This window comes from Epargyreus clarus, unplaced genomic scaffold, assembly GCF_041222505.1.
Source record: "Epargyreus clarus isolate Ecla_fem2 unplaced genomic scaffold, WU_Ecla_fem_2.2 ptg000007l, whole genome shotgun sequence".
Taxonomy (NCBI): domain Eukaryota; kingdom Metazoa; phylum Arthropoda; class Insecta; order Lepidoptera; family Hesperiidae; genus Epargyreus; species Epargyreus clarus.
Genome location: NW_027332215.1, coordinates 7,555,799 through 7,574,987, shown reverse-complemented (window position 1 = coordinate 7,574,987; position 19,189 = coordinate 7,555,799). Strand labels below are relative to the sequence as shown.

The 19,189-nt window shown below is 35.6% G+C and overlaps 1 long non-coding RNA gene across 7 annotated transcripts in view; it reads right to left on the bottom strand.

Moving 5' to 3' along the window:
- The window catches only part of LOC140743326 (uncharacterized), a 30,894-nt gene that overhangs the window by 2,865 nt on the left and 8,840 nt on the right, over nt 1–19,189 (bottom strand). Inside the window, exons 2-13 of one of the 7 annotated variants that reach the window (XR_012102447.1) lie at nt 16,195–16,266; nt 13,247–13,370; nt 12,823–13,099; nt 11,881–12,466; nt 9,436–9,867; nt 9,241–9,355; nt 7,730–7,828; nt 7,012–7,122; nt 5,362–5,481; nt 5,034–5,112; nt 3,592–3,749; nt 2,586–3,393 (exon numbers count right to left, since the gene is read on the bottom strand). This is a non-coding gene — a long non-coding RNA (uncharacterized LOC140743326). Of the gene's footprint in view, nt 1–2,585; nt 3,394–3,591; nt 3,789–5,033; nt 5,113–5,361; nt 5,482–7,011; nt 7,123–7,729; nt 7,829–9,240; nt 9,356–9,435; nt 12,467–12,822; nt 13,100–13,246; nt 13,371–16,194; nt 16,267–19,189 lie in introns of all 7 variants that reach the window. The other 6 variants (XR_012102448.1, XR_012102449.1, XR_012102450.1 and 3 more) reach the window with 6 other exon arrangements.

Here is a 19,189-nt window from a genome sequence, read left to right as displayed (position 1 = left end):
GAAAATGTAACCCGAAGAGACATCGGCTCATTAGTGTTTTATTTATTTACCGGCCCCTACATGTATACACTACTATTAAAGGGTTGAAATTGTTATTATAAGATACACTGATGTTAATATGTCAAATCCTATCTTCCCTATAACATAGTCAAAAATCGACCAGTACACTTATTATGATGCGCCTTTAGCGGTAGTTTACAAGTACAAACAGTGTAATATTTAACGATGATAATTCATATTGACACATGTGCAGTTTTTACTTGGTTCTTTGACGGTCTTACTATTCTCTGAACCTAAATAATCATAGGTTATCAAATGTGTTGAATCTGTTTTTCCTTATTTTCCGGCTCCTCCACAAGTACACCACCACTAAAGGGTCAAATTTGATGTTATAATGTGTATTGCTTCTGAGGTATAACCTCCTTCTGTCGTTTGTCTATTTTGTCTCAATCACACGAGAACCACCAACACAATTAATTAAGGGTGCGCCGTTAGCGGTGGTTTACAATTATGGGAAGCATAACTATTGCAGATGGTATTTCAATTCAACAGTAATCTGCATAAATGTGTATGATCGATCTGGTTTTTATCTTATAAACATGTGTCAAATGACTGTGTAGTATGAATTTCGACCTTTACACTTATACACAACCACTAAAGGGTTGAACTGATGTAGTTTGCACTGTCCGATCTGTCATTCCATTTCCATCAATCGTGATTTTATGGTACAATACATTCAATATATATACTGCATTTTACAGTCCGTCAACAATCCAATCCAGCACAATAAGGAAAGAAGTTGCACTATTAATCCTAGAAGAAAATGGCAACGTAACCACTTAGATACAGCATTAGTCCGCATTTTTGATGATTGCAAAGGAAAAATCACAAAGGTCACATGTGTCTATTTTGGCGTTTTGGACTTTTGGTTTCGGTATTTGGCGTTTGGGTTCTAATCATTTTTCTTCTTGCATTCTTATTTTTTTCTTCAAATCCTAGTTATTATCTAATATTCTTATCCTTATTATTCGAATCTTAGCCATACAAAACAATCGCGATGGTAACCGTATTTCATTTTGATGTGTGAATGTAATGTACCGTTTACAGATATATTATAATTTAGACTTAGACTAAGTAGTCAAGTATAGTAGTAGTCTAGACTTAAAAGTAGTTACAATTTACGCGCATTATCTAGTGAGGTATATAGGTTGAGGTGTCAGAAGTCATCGAGAAACGGACAACAAAAAATAATTTTGTACTGTCGGTATGTAACTCCGATCTGAGATTCAAGGAGTCTATACTCCACGATCTGCTTCCTAAGAAGTGGAAGACTACTAAAGTTCTCCGTCCTCAATTAAAATTGATAGATGGTACGTTTAATACGTACAATTATTTATCAATAGAGGTTACATGTCTTATTAAACGAGAAAGTTCCTAAATTGCTACGGATATATTTAGAAAGTCTACTAATATTTAGAGTGAACTACTTTAATTACTAAAAGTTTTAGAAAGGGGTTTCTTAGGGGTGAATTAGAAAGGTGGGATCATAATGAGAGATGAGATGAGGAAGAGAATCAAATGGGACAAGAAAGTTCCAAAAAAGGGTGTTGCTAATGATTGGTATGATTTGGGAAAGGGCTGCAAAATTATACATACAGAAGTCAGCAAGTAATTCCACTGAGTAAGTATTCCATTTTTTTTATTTCATATTCACACTATCACGACGCGTCTTATATTATTTTCGCGGAATATTATTTTCCGTGACACTTCTTCTGCACTGCACTGAACTGTACTGACTCAAAGCACATTATAGGTATTTTAATCATTGAAGATTTAAGAGATCTTCACATGCACATTTTTTTATTTGTATGTGAATATATCCGTATTTTTTTATCTGTGTGTGAATATATCCTTCCTGCGGACCAAGTCCTGCTGTTTAACTTGCTGTTAACCTTGTATGATAATTCTTGAAGAAAGATAAGGTAGAAGGGAGAAGTAGAATTAAAGGCGGGAAGACGACGAGAAGGCGGGTTAGAGGTAGAATTAGGTCGAGAAATGAGGGGATCTACTTAAATATGGATTTACGACAGGGATCAATGTTTGGGGAAATAAGACATGGATAAGATAAGAAATAAATAATAGGAAAACATGGGGTGTATTATGAGTGAAGTGCATTACGGCTTAAAAGTTAATGACAATTTCTAAACGGGGAATAATTAGGACATTTAGGGATACAAAAAATATAGGGACTTATGACAATGATCAAGGTTTGGAGGAATATGACATGAACAATGAGAAATAGAATAAAAAAAATAGAAAACGTGATGTGTAATGTGAGTTTAATGCATTACAGCTTAGAAATAAATAACAACAAATTTATAAAGGGGAATAATCGGGAAATGTGGGGATCCATTTAAATAATAAAAATCAGGAATTTATGACAGGGATTAGGACTTGGGACTTGGGAAATATGACTAAAATAATAGATAACGAAACATAATGTGCAATGTGGGTGATTAGAAGTAAATAACAATAAAGTGAAGTAGACAAAAATACGTTAATACAATTGTCTGTAAATGACCTACCTTAATATATTGAAGTACTGTTGAGAATCTTTGGCCACTAAATGATTTGGGATGTTGGTTTTATTATTGCCACCTTTTTGCATTACAAGTACGAATTCATTGCCAAATCATTCATGCCATTCGGTCATAGTCACAATCATCATGGCATCATGATATACGGTATTTATAAAATGTGTATTTACTAGCAGGGTAAATACACATTTTATAAATACCGTATTATTAATCGCTGCAACAAAAACTTTCTAGCGCTTTATTCCTAACAACTGGTACAGGCGCTGGAACACTGTCACCAGTTAAACGTTTGTAATTTACTACTATTAGTGGACACTGACTGCTTAACTATGGGATGTGTTGTCTTTACGCATAGGATACATAACAAAAAACTCAAGCCTTTGAGACATTTATGACCTGTTATATACAGAATCAAAGACAGTATCAATATCGTTTATAGCTATCGTCGTCTGTATTACATATTAATCAACCCCAGAAACTGATTCAATACAGCAACACTCGTTATAGTAATGTGACAAACTTTTACGGACTGTTTTTAGACTTGGGATAACTTTCTAACTTTCCTTTTTCTACACATGTGAACGACTAAGATATGGTATTAGGCGTACTGTTAACGCTCTTATACATCTGTGTGTATAATAGATAGATAAAGAAATAAAATATATCACCCAGACGACTCTTCCTTTTATAAAACTTTTTCCACTTTATCTTTTCTTTTCTTTCAATTAATTCAAGAATCGCTGCTCGTTGCTTTTGCAATCTTTCGACTTTTAAGTACGAACCATTTAGCATTTATCTATAAAAGAAAATAATTTAATTGGTATATAATTTAGAATTTGACTGTAATTGATGCAATAAAAATTATTTGCCTGTTGCAGTTATACAGAACAATTAAAAATAGTGATTTAACAAAGAGTTAAAAATATCTGCAAAATCTACAGAGCTGAAAGTTATCAATTGCACAAATTCTACGAAAGAAATAAATGAAACTCACAGTGATAAAGTGGAAATCGGACGTCAAATCCATTCGGTGTACAGATTTCCACGGGGTCACCAGTTCTCGGTGGCAGCTACCACTGCCTCGGTCTCGGTGGCAGCTACCACTGCCTCGGTTTCGGTGGCGGCGACACTGTTGCCTCAGTCTCCAATATTCTACGGATGAAGACAGTATCTGCAGAAGCTAATTAGCTTCTGCAGTAGGTTATTTACCTACATGTAACATGTAGATAAAACACCTATAATATATTTTCTACCTTCTACACAAGTTAAGTTAAGGGATACAATTTGCCGCTAGTGGTAGTTCTCTTTGAGATGTTGACGATTCTACCACTAGGAACATTAAAGTAACATAGTAAAATTTATCCATCCTACACCATTTATCGCTTTATAACAATATTAATTTATAAGTTTTAATATCATAAGAATATAATGACTAGATTAATTGAGTTCGTATCAGTATAGTTCGTGCAAATCAAAGAGTAAATAGAAATTTCTTCTAATGGCTGGAGAAAATGTGCACATTTCTAGTATAGGATTATTTAGTGGCAATGTATAACTGTCATTCACGAGCTTCTTTTTTCAACCTACTTTTTTACTGTTTTTATTACTGTTCTACTTTAGTCGCCACATTTACAGATCTCCATTAAAGTACATTGCAAAAATATATCAAAACTACAAGAAAGAGTAAAGATAATAGCAAAGACACTATCAGATTAGCACGAATATTATATTACAGGGACATTTAGCGGTAGACATAGATAACAACATTATTTACGATTAATGGGAAACCTTATCTAATACTATGAATATACTGTTTAATTTAATAGATTGGTAATTTCTAGCCTATTATACATTATACATTCTACACATATAAATTAACACTTTTAAATTAAATATATTCTAATTTTTAAGGACAACGGAAAAGGGGGGCGGAACAGGGACGCAGGATCGAAAAGAATACATTTAAAAACGAGTTAGAAATAAATCTTGATGTAATCGCACATTCCATATGAAATATTAGCAGCAAAATGTCTACGCCACATAAATGACTATAACACTTATGGGGGCTAAGCAAGGCTGTCATCATTAGCAGTGAATATGTCGTATATCAGCCTGCTATCAGTATGAGACCCAATCTACATGCTCTAGTCAATACTTATGAAGCCTGAGAGTCAAAGACTTCTATACGAGATGGATTCGATGTAAGCAAGACTACTATATGTGCAATTTATGTGGGAGAATACGTTTTTATAAATTAAGTAGTTTAAGTGGTGCATAAAATTTTGCATAAGGAAAAGGATTTACAAGAATTGATTAAAACAATAGTAAAGGGTATAAGTGATAGATGAAAGTTTACGACACATAAGAATAACATACAATTTATCAGAAGAGCAACAATGAATTATTTTAAATACGAACAATAGGTAAATAACCTACCTTCCATCATCTGCATTCTGAAGTCCCATGGAACATCCCAGCTCACGTCGAAATAATTGATGCCGACAAAAGGGGTCATCTAAACAAAAGGAAAACGTCACCATTAATAAAGTTACTATGTAAAAAATCCAAGAAGATTATACACAAAGTCTTTACTTGACGTAGTATTGCGCGAAACAACTAGTTATAATTATATTAATTTCACAGGCCTTTGCTTGACCATGATTGATATGATTATACATATTTTTAGTTTGAAGTGTAAACAAGGCTACTTAAATTTAGTAATTTAGTAGCAAAATTTAAGATGTGTGCACAGAAAAATACTTACAAAGTATGATCTTATAGCAGAACGAGCAGGCAGTCAGTGGCTTGACAGGATATGGACCGTCTCTAGTCGCTGTTGACTCGAAATTACTTGCAGTCTGCCCAACGCCAAGCTCGATTTGATCTGGGAAGTTATGTAGTATCTGCAGAAGCTTAAAAGCTTCTACAGTAGGTCATTTACCTATTCTAACACCTAAACACAACACTTATAATTTTATAATTATTTAAGTAAACGATTAAATTTTAATCTTAATAAGATACAATGTCCAAGAAAAAAATTTGCTTGAAGCAAAAACGCGAAGCTACTGATACTAGCCAGCAGTAACACGTATCCAAAATCCATTTCAACAAAAATATGGGGACTGTCAGATCTTAAGAATACACTAGTAAACTAGTATACTTTTGGTGTGTGTATTTTATCTAACCAGGTCACTGAAGCCGCCCAAGTTTTTGTTGAATTGCATTAATAATTAATTTCGAAAATCGAGTAATAATACAATAATATAATAATTATTAATATAGATGGATTCAGTGCATAGAGTCCGTATCTCCGTGCTGCTTGAGGCTGCCTAGAGCCTGCCTTATAGAGAGTAATGTTTGTGTCATCTTTGACTGGTTATCTTTTAGTTACGAGTAATTGTGAACGACCTTAGATGTTTAACTTATCTTTCTGTAAATCTCGAGCTTATTTACTGATTTAGATCTCATTTATCATATTTGTTCTCACGATGTTTTATATATGTTTTAAGAATAAGACAATTAATAATTACTAATTTAACAACATCAAATACAGATAAAATACAAGTATATTTTTAAATAGACATCAAGAATATATTTGATTAAATTTTATAAATAACCTTATCTAAAGCTACCAGCACAATATAATGCGCCCTACATAACAGATATGAGCAAATGAGGGTAAAAGATGTTTAATAGCAAGAAAAAGGGAATAGGGTGGTACGAGGGAACAAGTTAATAGGACAAACTGATAAAGGGGGCATTTTGACATAAAGGGCGTTTTCATGCTTAAGATTAGCTAGCTTGGAAATTACATACAAATCATAAAGTCTGCAAACTAATTTATTTAAATTGGGCACTCACACTGTACTCTGTGTTAAACTCTGGTTTAACAAGATCATGCCGTGAATTGGCCACCAGAGTTACTAGACCTGGATTTGGAGAACTTTGTTGGAATGCCACGGATAAGTGCCTCTTCTATCGTACCCTTCATACCAGACAAAATCAGCACTTCAGACCGCTGTTAGAAGGAATCACGAAGGGTACCAAAATTTTAACACTTCATGTCATGTCATGTTTACAGCTTATAATTTGTGGAAAATGTTGTTTACGTTTAGCCAGCCCCCTGTAGTTCATATAATTCCCCTCTAATAATGAGCTTGGTTCTAAGCAATATTTTAAAGTGTTAACGGGAACTTTTTGTTTTGTACCACAGAGATGTTGTTAGTTTTGCTGACTTTACTCTTGTATGTGTAAAGGGGTAGAAAAGAAATTAAGAAGAGTGGATGAATGACCCCGAAGTCGGTTAAAATGACAGGTACATATTTGACTTATAATATTAACATACAAATTTAGTAAAAGAGACTACGAATACTAGACAAACATGTTACATTTAACTAGTAGGTAAACAACCTACCTGTACCCTCGTTGTGTAATGCATCAGTGGTCTCGTTAAAGAAGAAACTGCCAATAAGATATGCCCGCCTCGTAAAAGCACCTCGTTATGTTGTTCGGTGGTCAGCTTGGCCTGTGAAAAAAATAAAGTTTGTAGAAGCTTATAATATATTTTATTTCTATTTAAGGAGGTAAATCACGAGGGACAATAATATCTTAGAAAATCAGCCGGTTAAAAAGTCATTAACAAACTGTACCAGTCGATGCAAGTCTCTAGGTTTTCTATTTCGAGCTGGTGAACATTTGTGGTAACTGCTGCGTCCTCCATGAATTCAATGAGTTTTCGAAAACGACGAATCGTTGAGTGTGATTCTTCACTTCGAACGACACCCGACGATACGACGTATTCGATTTCGACAATTTCGTCAGTTGCGGCTCGAAAGTCATTTTGGGTTACAGTCAAAGACCACGTAACTCGACGTTTGCTTCAGGAATATTTCGACGTAGGTCGCCTCCACTAAGACCGAAGAATTCTCGAACACGACGAATCCTCGGGTGCGATTTCGAATTGAATGCGAATCACACCCGACGATACGCCGTATGCGATTTCGATGTCAGGTGCGGTTTGCGGCTCGAAGGTCACGTCGAATGGGATTTGAAGATTCAAAATGTGAGTATTTTATTATATATAAATTCATACATTCATTACAATAATAAATTAATTAAAAAACAATGCTCACCAGTATATAAAGGGCAGATGTCCGTAATCAAATTTACGTAATACTGCTGCGCGATACTTAAATCACCGTAATCGACGGTAGATTCGCCACCGTGGTGACCTGTGAATTAATATGATAGGCAGAAGCTTATTGCTTCCTTTGTAGGTTACTTTTCTACATTCTAACATCGAGATACGAATAATTTATAAAGGTAATAATGTAGCTTCATACAAATAAGATTACCATATTGATAATCTTTGATAATCTCAAGCAATTGTTATTGGTATTACACGCACCTCTACCGGTAGTTTACATGAATATACAGGTCGAGATTTTAGGTGGTTAATCAGTACACTAGTAGTACGGCTAGTAAGGATTGATTTGTCTATATAATTGATGTTACATAACTTAGCACAGATGTAAATTTGCCATTTCCTTTCCATTTTATGTAAGATCTACAATAATATATTACTAATTCACATGAGTGTGAAATATGTAGTGTAACAATAAAGTTTAGATTGACTGTGTAGATCAATGAGTCTATCCGGGATTCGCCTTCCAGCTTGTAGGAACATGGCGAGAGTCGTGGCGAGAGTCCTTGCAGTAATAGCAGCCGCTTTGAATGATAGAAGATAATGTGTCGTTTAATCCAAAGTGTTTCTGGTTTCTAATTTTTTTCGTGTTCTTCTTCATTACCACACATATGTATGGCATAGAACAATTGATAATTTTCAATGCATGCACAATACAGATATACGTATAGTCCGATTAATAGAAGTAACTAGTAACTAACACATCAACATGAACATTTTGAAGTGTGATTATACAATAAGTAAATAGCTACTATAGTGTCCATTATAATATTAATAAGTACTAATCTTAATTATTAAAATGGTAAATACGATTTAATAGGGATAGGGTGTATGAAATGGAGTGAAAGTGGTTGTAGGAAAAAGATGTGAGGACGATGGAGAGGAAGAAAGAACGCTTGATGGATTGTGATTTCATGGAGTTGCGATTAAAAGTTAAATTTAGTCTAAGGATAATAAACAAAATAAAGTTTGCAACATCACATAGGCGGAGAAACGTGAGACATTTTTATTTAATGTTACCCAAAGAGGGGCATGAATAATCGCTTTAATTAGATGTGTGATCATATTTATCCACATTAACAATTTCGATGTTCCAGTGCGTTCTTGTCCAGGACTATCAGATAACTTATATCCACGTATTTTAATCTCCGCACTAAATGAAAACTTTATGGTTGCTTAACTTAAACTAAATGTGGCCAAACTTGTGGTCAAAATAAAAAATGAGATGATGACGAGTTTACCAAAAAATAAATACAGGATAAAGTTAGTAAGGAAGAGTAAAGAAAAGGGACTTAGGTGAAGAAGAGAGTTAGGGATCAGTGAATACATTTGCCCCTAAGTATTGACTAAATATTAAGGATACATAAATACATTTAAACCCCGTAATAGTGGGCAATACATGTTTTATTTATGAAAGACAAAAACGGGCAAGTAACCTACCTGCAGTCTATTTGTTGGCAGGTTCGATAGGGTTATCCGACTGGCTAGTCCTCGGATCAGCCACGCCTAAAATGCATGGTCTATTCATAAACTTTTTTTAGGGCTCCCATAATATCTGCAACAGTAGTAGCCACATCAGTTGGACTACAAATTGTTTGCTACTTACATTTGTTTAAAAACATTATAAAAGCTCACCAACATGTGATCGAAGCTGGCTGCGAAGGCCGCCTTTCAGAAGTCGTCGCTCGCAGTACGAAGCTCGCAGCTCGTCGCTCGAAGCTCGTCGCACGTTGCTCGTCGCTCGCAGCTCGTATCTCCCAGCGCGCGCTGCACGTAGCTTGCCGCACGAAGCTTTCAGCACACAGCTCGTAGCACGTAACTCGTATCTCTTGCCAATTCCACCCAGCAAGCGACACGCGGCACGCGACACGCATGCTGGCCGTAGCATGTAGCTCTGAAGATGAAGCTCATGAATTGGAACAATCATACCTGTTTGAAGCTGAAGCGGACGACTCGCTGATCGCAGCTGTGCAGGTCTGCAGGCACAGTGACCGCCAACCACGACGCAGCCTACGAAGTTGCGTCGTGATCAGCAATTGCACGTACAACTTCCAGATCTTGAAAGTCCTATATTACACAAAACAAAAAGACGAAAAGATTTTATGTAAGATTAGAAAAATTAGCAAATCATTAGTACCGCTCATTGAACGACAATATAAGAAATAATTATTTAAAACTATAACCGTAACATGAATTCCGCTATTACTGATGTGATCGTAGTTTATACGTAAACAATGCAAATAACCAGTTATCCGTGGCAAAGACCTTTTTAAGATTTTGAGATTTTAAATACGAAATTTAACCTCAGAATAAAATAATATATTTGTATTTTGTGATTAAAATTTCCATTAACTTTGGAAAATCCATATCCTTGTAAACAACCTTGTAATTGTATGTTGTACCAAATGCGTGAACTTATCCTATGAACATAGTTTTTTTTTCATATATTTGCATTACATTTTAAAAAATATATACAAAGACCATACATATATTACAAGTCATACAATATAGAGGAACAAATTATATAGAGAACATACGAAATAGTCACATCGTTTCATATTTTTCGGGTTATAACATGCATGATACCTTAGAAATTACATAATATTGGTCATATTATGTAATTTCTACAAATAGTACCTACAAATAGATAAAAGATGTAATTGTAAGAAACCCAAAAACTTTATTTTAAGGAATTCAACTTAAGAAGACTTGCATGATAGAAAATACGTACAAGTGCATCACGATTGATGTGATTACCCAGAAAACTTTTCTTTTTCTTTTTTTTTTTATGCGGAGAAATCCTCATGGATTCCTTCCGCTCGGGGACCCAGAAAAAAAAACTTTAACCTTAACCTAACCAAACTTAATGTAACTTAATATAAATAACCTATTTTAATACCAAAACGTAATTTAATAAATTGAATTAGTTTAATTTAATAAAAAAAAAGCTTAATATTAATAACCTAATAACTAAACAGGTTAATCTAATTTAATGTTAAATGTAACTTAATAATAATATCCTAGGTACGTGAAACGTAATGTAATAAATTGAATTAGTTTAATTTAATAAAAAAAACTTAATATTAATAACCTAATAACTAAACAGGTTAATCTAATTTAATGTTAAATGTAACTTAATAATAATATCCTAGGTACGTAAAACGTAATTTAATAAATTGAATTAGTTAAATTTAATAAAAAAAACTTAATATTAATAACCTAATAACTAAACAGGTTAATCTAATTTAATGTTAAATGTAACTTAATAATAATATCCTAGGTACGTTAAACGTAATTTAATAAATTGAATTCGTTTCATTTAATAAATTCATATTAATAACCTAATAACTAAACAGGTTAATCTATTTTAATGTTAAATGTAACTTAATAATAATATCCTAATACTATTACCAGCACATATGAAGTAACTAACGTAACCCCAAAACTAAAAAAAAACTTAACCAACATTCTTTTTTTTCTGTTTTTCTAGATGCAAGTTGTACTATACTTTAGAAAACACATATTACTATAAGTATGGACAATGTGACTCAAAAATGTTACAAGAAAATGTACATAAGAGTTACGTATGAATAATGTTAAGAGTTATTAACGATTTGTGTAACTTTAGTAAATTGAAATAGTTGACTCATTTAAACTTTTTCGATGAATTCATTATTTTAATTTATAACTTCTACGTTACTGTAACTGGATGCCGTCGGTTTCGAGTTAATGCGACAGGCAAATGTAACAACATTAAGAGGAAATTATTGTATATCCAAATAATTAATATTTGGTTTTTCAGAAAATTTATTCCTTCCTGAAATATATCCTGAATATATCCTAACTTACGCTAACGTCGAACATACATACATCTATACGAAAACTGACATTAATATCATATACTGTGTGAATGATCATCATAACAGTATACAGAAAAGAAATAAACCTACAAAGCTTTCATCAAATTTTATGTTATTTAAACAAGGGACCTGATTTTACTTTACGATAATCGATGTTTTAAGAAAACTATGAATAATGAGTAAATGAGCCAAGACAACGAAGAGACAATATTAAACTTACTCACTAATAATCGAAAGCTTAATCTATTTATTACTATGGCGTCCGTTCTCCGATTTTTTCTCGGGCGGCTCGGCGCATGATGCACTACTGCACTTCACTTCACTGCACAACTTAACACTGCACTCAACACAACAGAACGGACACACCAGAGGCTCTGGGGCAGGATGCCGGCCGCCCGAGCCCGTCGGCGGAGTAAGCTGCGACCCCTGCGCCTCATAGATTGAGTTGGCTCGATCTCGGCGATAGCGACCACGTCGTTTTTTGGGCTTTTCCAAAACCTCGTCGAGGGGACTGCGACCACGTCGTTTTTTAGGTTTCCCTGATTTTTCGGCGAGGGTATTGCGACCACTTCGTTTTTTACGCTTTTCCGAAACTTCGGTCAGCGGACTGTGACAACGTGGTTCTTCAGTCTCCTCCAAAAGTTGGGTCGAGGAAAGGGAACCATAGAGTCGATTCCTAGGCTTTGCCTTTACAACAGGACGCTCGCGGACGACAGCCACTGGGTCTGGCTCAGAGGTTTCTTTGCTGTTCTCTAAGTCTGACGGCTTCATTTTTGTTTTGTGTTCCACGTCTTGCTTCTTAGTGACTGTAATGTAAATATTACGTGGAAGGCTTTGAAACCAATGAAACAAATATGAACCTTCTAAACATAATTTAGAGAATTTGGTATTGGGAAGTGAACTCAATTTATAGTGTCACTATATACCTAAATAACTATCATTTACTCGTATATTAATTGCTCATCAACTCTATTGAGGCCTCTGCTGTAAAGTTGTGTTTTTAACCTTTATACATAGGAGCCATCTAGAAGTATTAGTAAGATAAATTATAGTTTAAGGCATAGTTTTGTCAAAAATTGTAACATATCCAATTATTTGTACATCATGAATATAAAATTAAAACTAATGAATTCAATGATATAAAGAAGGTTGAACGACTTACGTCGATTGCAGGTCTTTTTATAAATTCATATAACACTCGAATGTAGTGTCGTCGATCAAAAATATTCAAATTTGTATCGTCGACTTTTCTCGTTACTCTCAATGCCCAATTCTTTCTCCTGTGTTATATCTGGTACAGGATGTGGGTCATTAAGAGAACTTCTTATTTATAAATAGATCTTCTGTCGATGTATTTTTAAATCAGATTCCTTCAAACCGACGACGTTAATTTGTGTAGTGAAATTTCTTCAGAAATGCGGTGAGATATTACGGGAAAGCTGTACAGATTAAGAAAAATGAAAATTTTAATATAAAAATAAGAAAGAATAATACATTATTTACTTTAATTTAATGAAAATATAACAAATAAAAATGTATTGTATTAGTGTATATAGTGGTTAATAAAAAATCAAAGGATTACTAACCGTGAGACGCGCCAAGGACTTGATAATATCCTTTTCACTTTTGGACAAGGAGGTGGTTCTGTTAGCAGCAGCCACAGCACTGCGACTGACGTGCACCGGAGTATTTTTCAACTTAATGTGCTCCCTGTTAACAAATAAAAAAGAACCTGCAGAAGTTAAAGAACTTCTACAGTAGGCAATTACCAACTAACTACACACATTTATACATGATCGCCGAGTATTAACTCTATAGTTGGCGAGAAAGTAATTACAACATTAAATTTTAGTCGGTAAGAATTAGCGGTAGTTCACTTGAACAGGTAGTTTAACATGAAATTTAGTATTTTTCAAAACTAAAAGTACATGCGGTAGTGACTTGTATCTACCAAAATTAAGAAACAAAAATATAAACATTAAGGTAAAGTCACCTAATACTTGCGAGGGGTTCTGGAAATTGGCACCAAATTCCGTGGTATTTACAAGAACGGCTTTTATAAACTATTTACGAACTCATTTTTACTTAAAGGTATGTTATTTAATAAATAATTTATCACTCTATTATCATATGGCTATCGTAATAGTATTATGTGTATGGTTTTTTAAATGATTGCATAGTTTTGCAATAGTGCTTACATAAAACGTATGCTTCATACATTTTGGGCCTTGTGCACGTGAATGTCACGATTTCTTAAATAGATTTCTTAAATTTACAGATAATAGTAATAATAAGTTTAAAAATACAGCGACATTGAGTGCCACATATTTTGGGCTGTCCCTTAAACCGAGGTATACCACGGAGCAATTTCATAGACTTGTTTTTAATTTCAATTTTTGTAGTTGTTTTTATAAATAAGCACGTCTTGCTTCGAATTTGACAATTTAATATTCTATTAATATTGAAATCATTTTCCGCGGTACTGCATTGTACTGCATTAGCTAATTATCTAATATCAAAGATGATTTATCTATGTACTTTCCCAATTTCTTCTATGGAACAACTAAGGAGAGAAAATGAAGTTCATCCAGCTATCGATGTAATATTGAACAAGTATTGTATATTATTATCTACATATTTCAATAAAGCATCTTTCTGCCTCTAAATTGTGTAAAAGGCTTTTATTATTTAATAATCGGAATTTGGAAACGTCATTTTTAGTTATGAAACGCTTTTCCGATGTATATAAGTCGGAATTAGGTTATATGGGCACATTAATCCGCGGCATAACCACAAAATACTGTACAGGGTGTTTAAAGTTTTAAGCGGTTTTTATTATTTGTATCAGTAATTTGCCTAATCCTAATTTATGAAGAATTAACATTGTTATACGATTTTAATGATATTTAAATAAGAACTAGAACATTTTACCACGTTGGTTCATATTTATTTTAAAATATTTGTAAATGTTAAGTCTATTTCAAGAGTACAGATAATAGAGCTTTTGATAAAATTATCTAATTCTTTATTAACCCGTAGTACCCGTAGTGCTTAATATGTGACGCTCTTTCTAGTTTTGGTAAAAATACCGCGGAAATAGGTGACTTTACCTTAAATGAATAAAATCCAGTTTGAATGGTAATATATACATAATCGTTTTCATGTGAAATCAATTTTCGAGTTCGCGATCAACCGTGGCCTTGTTTATGTGTGCTACCACTAATCGAGTTTGATTATCTAGGATGTGCATGTGGATATGTTGTCCCTCTAACATTTCTATTTACATATGGTAGATGTAAAAATGAACGGATTCAATAGATGTAAGCGTATTAGTGACAGTCATATGTGTCACATTGAAGTCGAAGCGCGAAAAGTTTATTAGGATAGACCGGGATTGTAAGTACCACTACGCAGTCATCGCCAATCCATATTTCACTTAATTAATAGCTGGCTATAACTAATCTATCTATCGACATAAATTTTGAATAATGTTCATTACGCGCAATAATCTCCGAAGAAAGAAATAACCGGACTATCTCCTTATTCGATTTACTTCTACTTCTCTTCTCTTTTCAACTTCTATAACTCCCACTTTTATTGACCAATTATTTGACTAGACGTTACTCAAGGCTGTACTGGACACTAATTAACAACAACTCCTTAAAAAAGTTTTTGCTTTTGCTTATGAAGATAAATCGTAACTATTGCCCCGGTCTACCCTATAGCAGCGGAAAGTATAGTGATGTATGAGAAACGCTTGCTCATTGATCGAACTACAATACACTTAGGAGCCGTCGATTGGCGTATACGAATACAAAATTTAAAATGAGCAACAGAATAAAGTGGCATGAGTGTGTGAATTACTGTTTAATGAAGTTATGAATACCATTATGAATGTACCTAAAGGTAAAGCGAATGGTACCTACTGAAAGGAATCCTAGTTTGGAGATAATAGTTCATGTACCTTTTGTATACATTCCTGATCAATAAGTGCGACTTGTAATTCAAAGTAGAGGTAAATAGTAATATTCTGGATGAACGTAACATTACGTTTAATTAAGTTAACATAAGACATAATTATCTACATGTAGGCATGTGTGTACCGCAGCACTATAAAGTAGAAATGAAAGTTAATTTGTATTTCTTTTTTAAGAAGTACGGATTAATGAATAATTAGTCTATCGATATTACATTTCAAAATCAGTAGACAGTGGCTCACTTTAAACTTTGTATGACTTAATTTAATACACTTAATTATCGTGGGTTATAATTGACGACATGCATTTTACGCTACGGTGCTTAAATAGAACTACTAAATTTAGCTTGGCCCTTAGTCCGAGCAAATAATATTTTGGAAACGCTTCGATTATAGACACCAATTATAGACACCAATTATATGTTTTCTAACTAGGTTAAATATTGTAAATAGACACATAATATACACTTCGATTAGGTTATATATAAAATAAATTTAAGTGAAAAAATACTGGAAAGTGCTATACAAAAACATAATAAGGTTTGGTAATTGACCTACCTGTGGCCACTCGCGTTGCTTGTATCAAGATCCTTAAGGTTCTTTCCAGTTTAAGACTTACAGGGTAAGTACCTGAAAAGAAATAGTTAAATTGATTAACACGCGACACAGGCAAAATGTATAATTGAAGAAAAGTATTTTACGAGTATTTACAATGAAAAAGACATCTCCGTAATCGTACTGCCTCGATCAACTCGGGAGACCGTAAAAATATATAAAGAAAAACGTTCAATATTCGGTTGCCAACCGAAAGTTCAGAAAGGTGAAGTACTAGCAGTAATATCAATTGAGCATGCGTAAACTCAAGGCCACGCATGCGCATCATTGATCAAAATCATTTACGCATGCGTCAATAATTATAGTTCATCTATCCATTCATAAGCATTGCAAAGTTCACTGCTGGAAATAGGCCTCTCCAAATCTGCGCCACTCCGACCAGTCTTGAACCATCTCCATTCAGCGGTATTCTGTGTTTAATCAGGGCCTTCTTTATTCCTTTTGACCTGTTGTGGTATTCATTTAAAGACCTTACTACCACATCCGTTGTCTATCGAACGAATGATGTAGCTAGCCCATTGCAACTTCTAGTTGATTATAGTTGATTAAAGCCTTGAAAAGAAATCTTCAATCCCCCGTCAGAGCCTCCTCAGTTGAATATAATATGGCAGCCCCTGCTAACTCCACAAGTGCCATCAAAAATGTCAAGTATTGTAAATGTGGCACCCCCACTCGCCCCCCTACTCCACATGAGCCATCAACTAATGTCAAAGCCTCCTCAAGTCAACTCCAATATGGCAGACCCCACTCCCCCCCCACACTTCACAAGTGTCATCAAACATAATTGCTTTGTCAAGTCAATTTCAAAATATTTGAGATATCTGTGCATGCGCCATCAACTAATGTCAAGGCCTCCTCAAGTCAACTCCAATATGGCAGCCCCACTCCCCCCCCCCACTCCGCATGCTCCATCAACTAATGTCAAAGCCTCTTCAAGTCAACTCCAATGTGGCAGACCCCACTCCCCCCCACACTCCACACGAGCCCTCAAAAATGATTGTTAAGTCAATTTAAAAATATTTGACATATCCGCGCATGCGCCATCAACTAATGTCAAAGCCTCTTCAAGTCAACTTCAATGTGGCAGACCCCTCTCCCCCCCCACTCCACACGAGCCCTCAAAAATGATTGTTAAGTCAATTTCAAAATATTTGACACATCCGCGTATGCGCCATCAACTATTGTAAATGTGGCAGCCCCCCCTCGCCCCCCTTCTCCACATGAGCCATCAACTAATGTCAAAGCCTCCTCAAGTCAACTCCAATATGGCAGCCCCCACTCCTCCCCTCCACACTCTGCATGCGCCATCAACTAATATCAAAGCCTCTTCAAGTCAACTTCAATGTGGCAGACCCCTCTCCCCCCCCCACTCCACACGAGCCCTCAAAAATGATTGTTAAGTCAATTTCAAAATATTTGACACATCCGCGTACGCGCCATCAACTATTGTAAATGTGGCAGCCCCCACTCGCCCCCCTACTCCACATGAGCCATCAACTAATGTCAAAGCCTCCTCAAGTCAACTCCAATATGGCAGACCCCACTCCCCCCCACACTTCACAAGTGTCATCAAACATAATTGCTTTGTCAAGTCAATTTCAAAATATTTGAGATATCTGTGCATGCGCCATCAACTAATGTCAAGGCCTCCTCAAGTCAACTCCAATATGGCAGCCCCCACTCCCCCCTCCCACTCCGCATGCGCCATCAACTAATGTCAAAGACTCTTCAAGTCAACTCCAATGTGGCAGACCCCACTCCCCCCCACACACCACACGAGCCCTCAAAAATGATTGTTAAGTCAATTTAAAAATATTTGACATATCCGCGCATGCGCCATCAACTAATGTCAAAGCCTCTTCAAGTCAACTCCAATTTGACTGTGACTGGCCCCGCTCCCCCCCCCCCCCACTCCACACGAGCCATCAAAAATGATTGTCAAGTCAATTTCAAAATATTTGACACATCCGCGTATGCGCCATCAACTATTGTAAATGTGGCAGCCCCCACTCGCCCCCCTACTCCACATGAGCCATCAACTAATGTCAAAGCCTCCTCAAGTCAACTCCAATATGGCAGACCCCACTCCCCCCCACACTTCACAAGTGTCATCAAACATAATTGCTTTGTCAAGTCAATTTCAAAATATTTGAGATATCTGTGCATGCGCCATCAACTAATGTCAAGGCCTCCTCAAGTCAACTCCAATATGGCAGCCCCCACTCCCCCCCCCCACTCCGCATGCGCCATCAACTAATGTCAAAGCCTCTTCAAGTCAACTCCAATGTGGCAGACCCCACTCCCCCCACACCACACGAGCCCTCAAAAATGATTGTTAAGTCAATTTAAAAATATTTGACATATCCGCGCATGCGCCATCAACTAATGTCAAAGCCTCTTCAAGTCAACTCCAATTTGACTGTGACTGGCCCCGCTCCCCCCCCCCCACTCCACACGAGCCATCAAAAATGATTGTCAAGTCAATTTCAAAATATTTGACACATCCGCGTATGCGCCATCAACTATTGTAAATGTGGCAGCCCCCCCTCGCCCCCCTTCTCCACATGAGCCATCAACTAATGTCAAAGCCTCCTCAAGTCAACTCCAATATGGCAGACCCCACTCCTCCCCTCCACACTCTGCATGCGCCATCAACTAATATCAAAGCCTCTTCAAGTCAACTTCAATGTGGCAGACCCCACTCCCCCCCCACTCCACACGAGCCCTCAAAAATGATTGTTAAGTCAATTTCAAAATATTTGACACATCCGCGTACGCGCCATTAACTATTGTAAATGTGGCAGCCCCCACTCGCTCCCCTACTCCACATGAGCCATCAACTAATGTCAAAGCCTCCTCAAGTCAACTCCAATATGGCAGACCCCACTCCCCCCCACACTTCACAAGTGTCATCAAACATAATTGCTTTGTCAAGTCA